Genomic DNA, 4,166 nt, shown 5'->3' with positions numbered 1-4,166 from the left:
CTTTTTTTTTTTTTTTAAACTTTACAAGAAAAGAAAGGGGAGTAGTGCAGTCAGCTGTGTTGCTTTGGCAACCTAGCCTAGTAACCTTCCTGAGCTCCTGTGTGAGGCCCCTTGATTTGGCAGCGTTTTTTTTGGAGCTTTTAGCAACCTGCCCACCCCTGTGTGTTGAGCGCCCAGGAGGAGCGCGGGAACTTCTCCCCACTCCCTGCTTTGCCCTCTGGAGCCTGGTGGGACGGGCTTCATTCTGGGCCAAGTTCCCTGAGAAAGAGGAAGTGAATGAGGGACAGTTGCATGTGGTAGTGTGGTCCCCTGAGCGCCGCCCTTGCTGTTCCTCCTGTTAATTTCTTTGCGCGAAGCTATCCCTGGGGTTTGGGAACTCAAGTTCTGGCTTTACCGCTTGCAAGCCAGCTGGCTTTGCACAAGTGGCTTCATTTCTTTGAGCCTCAGTTTCTTTATCTTTAAAAGGGGCAAATCATAATATCCCCTTCATTAGGAGGTGGTAATGGTGAATCGTTGGTGCCTTCCTGGCCCAGAGTAATGGCGGAATCAGTATCAGCTGACCCTGGCCAAAGTGCAAACCCACATTGCTTAGCCCTGAGGGAGGGACTTTCAGGGTGAAAAAAAAAAAAAGTTTTCTGGTGCTTGAGATGGAGGGGGAAAAAGTTAAAACCCAAATCAGATTGGCTGGATATCCTTATTGGGTGAAATGAAAAGATTAATTTAGTAGGAAAACTGTGACTTCTGACCGCCCTCTCCTGTGGGTGTGTAGACACTACTTGTGAAGGTTGTGGGTTTTGCAGGGAGAACATGACCCAAAACCTGAGTGCAAAAAGATTCTCATCCTGTCTGCCTGGGCATAAAGGGTGCGAGCAAGGTGAATTTGCGCTTCCCTTTGAAGGCCAAAATCTTTTGTTTGGGAGCAAAAGTCTTGAAAGTCTGACTTGTGCAGGTGTAAGTACAGGCAACTTACGTTTCTGGGGATGGCCCTAGGGGAGAATCTAAGTTCTATGGGCATGAAATACAAAATGATACTTAAAGGCCTAACCTCTGAGTTGGGACCAGCTCAATTCTGGCAAAGAACCTGGGAATCTCAAGGTCAGAATTCTTTCTGGGGTAAACCAGGGTTTGTGCCTTCCATAGGGATAATACAAATTTGTTAGTTGTTTGAAATGTGCTGAGTGCTTTTATAGATAGAGTAACTCAATTCTAAGAATAACCCTATGAGCAGGTACTGTTAATGTGTTCATTCTATAGGTAGGGAAACTGAGGCACAGAGTGGTGACATGCATGGCTTTAAGTCAAACCGAGTGCAGAGCTGGGAATTGAACCCAGGCAGAGTGGGCCTGGAGTCCACACGAACCTACCCAGGTCTTCCTGCCTCACGACCCTTTCTGGTTACCCCCATCAAAGCAGCGTCTAGAATGAGACTGGCCTGACATTTTTTGCCGTGCGTAACCCAGACTGGCCAGGCTCGGGGGAGACTGTTCTGTTACTCTAATTAAACAAAAACTGCATCTGCTGGCAACTGTAGTTTTCAGCATGCCTGGGGTTCCTAATTGGAGCCAGACTGGCTTGGTGGGTTGTGAAGTTTGAGGGTGTTTAAAGACACACCTCATATTCTAATCTAGGCTGTGTCTAGAATAAACCCATGATGTTCTGGTGTGGAGCATGGGCCTTGCTGTCTAACAGACATGGGTCAGAATCCCTAGCTCTGTGATCTTGGGCCAATTGTTTGACCTCTCTGTCTCATTTGTACAAAGATGAATTAGAGGGTTGAATGCGATTAGCCAGGTTGTGCAATACCAGGTACTGAATAAGCATTTAGTAAATGGTAGAAGGTATTTATTATATAAGAAATGGGTTCATCTGGTAAGAAAGTGGTCGACTCATTTATTTTTTTAAAATTATTAAGCAACTTGTACATGAGTGTTCATAGCAGTGCTTTGCACATTAGCCAAAAAGTGGAAACGACCCAAATGTTTATCAGCTGATAATGGATAAACTGTGGTCTGTGCAAGCGGGAAGCCAGACACCAAAGTCCACATGTTGTATGATTCCATTTGTATGAAATATCCAGAACAGGCAAATCCATAGAGACTGAAAGTAGATAAAATGTTTGCTAAGAGGAGGAGGGAATAGGGAGTGACTGCTGAATTGATAGGGGGTTTTATTTGGAGGCAATGACAATGTTCTAGACCTGGGTAGAGATCGCGGTTGCACAACAGTGTGAGTGTACTAAATGCCACTGAATTGCACACTTTTTAAAAATGGTTAATTTTATGCTATGTGTATTTTATAACAATTTTTAAAAATTTCTTAAGCCCCTACTATATGAGCACAAGCCAGAAAAAATGGCCCCTCCTGTGGACCTTTCATGGGACAGGCAATAATAGTTAAGTGAGATACATCAAACAAGATTATTTCAGAGTGATAAGTGCCATTACGGAAATAAGAGAAGACGATGTAATCATAATGAAGAAGAATCTTTGTTTAAGCTTAGTATGTGTCTGCACTGTTCTAAGAGAGAGGCCCTGTTATGACCTTCCCTGTTTTACAGATGAGGACAGCAAGGCATGGAAAGATTGGATCTCTTGCCCCCGGTCCAACTAATCAGTGGGAGAGGGCTGGGAGTGCCCACGCTTGTAACATCTGCAGAATTGGAAATAAGTGGAATAGAGTGGCCAGGGAAGTGAGCTGGATGAAAAGGAGGTGGAGGGACAGAGCATGCCAGGGAAAGGGAACAGTATGAGCAAAGGCCCTGTGGTGGGAATGGGTTTGGTGTATGAGGGCAAGGGAGGGCCTGTTGTAGGGCTGTGACAGACTGAGCAAGGGACAGAGGGAGACAGCCATGTCATGCAGGACCTAGGGTTTAACAAAACAGGCTCAACAGTGGTGCAAGAAAGGCCTTGTGTGGGGCCAGGAGAAAGGGGTTGAGTGCCCTACCTGGAGGCATTGGGCAAGGGGTGGAGGAAGGGACATGAGTTGGGTCTGGGAAGATGGGTTGGCAGGAAGGAAAGGGCTGGGATGAGGTTGGGGCACGGCTCACAAGTTGGCTGCATTGGGGTGTGGATTTTGGGGAGCACAAGGAGAAATTTTTACAGCTGGACCCGTGTGGTGGGAACATCTGAATGCTAAGCTGAGAGCTGGTGTTTTTTTCTTACTCCTTTGCTTTTTAGTTTTTTTTTTTTTTAAGAAGCTTAACATTTGTAGGTGTTTTTTTTTTTTTTAAATAAGGCCACAGTTGCATGGAATGCCATTTCAAATAGTTCAAAAGTTAAAAAAAAAAAAAAGAAAGAAAAAGAAAAAGAAATCTGCTTGCCACTTCTAACCCCATCTCCATTCTCCTTCCCAGAGCAGCCAGATATTCTGAGCATACAGACAGATCCTGCGTCTTCATGGATTTTTGTTTGTTTTTCATTATGCGTGCTGTTCTACTCCTCGTCTCCCTCTCCCTCCTCCTTTCTCCTCCTCCTTCCTCTTCTTGTTTAATTAATAAATTTTGGGGACCAGATCCTATTGGTACATAAAAGTTTGATTTTTTCTTTTTGGAGGGCTGCAAAAAGCAAACCATCATTCAGGATGTACCATAATTTAACCCACTCCTGATAGTCAATATTTTGTCTTTTGCCCCTCCAAACCTGGCTGCAATAAAGGTTTTCGTATAGAGATTGTTGCGTGTGCACATAGACGAGTTCATCTGCAGACTGTTAGAAATGGGATTGCTGAGTCAAAGGGTCTGTGCATTTACAAATATTTAAATCGAATTATAGTTGGTGTACTTTTCCTGCATGAGAAATATAAAGCATAAAGAATCGTTATACCCTGAACACACCCGTGTCAGCAGCACGCAGATCTAGAGATGGATTGTCCCAGGCCCTCTACCCACCAACCCAAGACAACCACTCTCCTGACTTTGACAACATAACTTAGCTTTGTCTTTACACCCAGTTCTAATTCCATGTACACTTTAAAAAAAAAAAAGAAAAAAGATTGTATTTATTTATTTATTTGAGAGAGAGAGAAAGAGAGAGCACGCACAGGGGCAAAAGGAGAAGCAGACTCCCCACTGAGCAGGGCTCAACCCCCTGGATCATGACCTGAGCCAAAGGCAGACGCTTAACCAACTGAGCCATCCAGGCACTCCATATACACTTTGAATACTGAGA

Source organism: Ailuropoda melanoleuca, chromosome 12 (genome assembly GCF_002007445.2).
Source record: "Ailuropoda melanoleuca isolate Jingjing chromosome 12, ASM200744v2, whole genome shotgun sequence".
Classification (NCBI taxonomy): domain Eukaryota; kingdom Metazoa; phylum Chordata; class Mammalia; order Carnivora; family Ursidae; genus Ailuropoda; species Ailuropoda melanoleuca.
The sequence above is the reverse complement of the archived record's forward strand: the minus strand, read 5'-3'. Positions refer to the sequence as shown.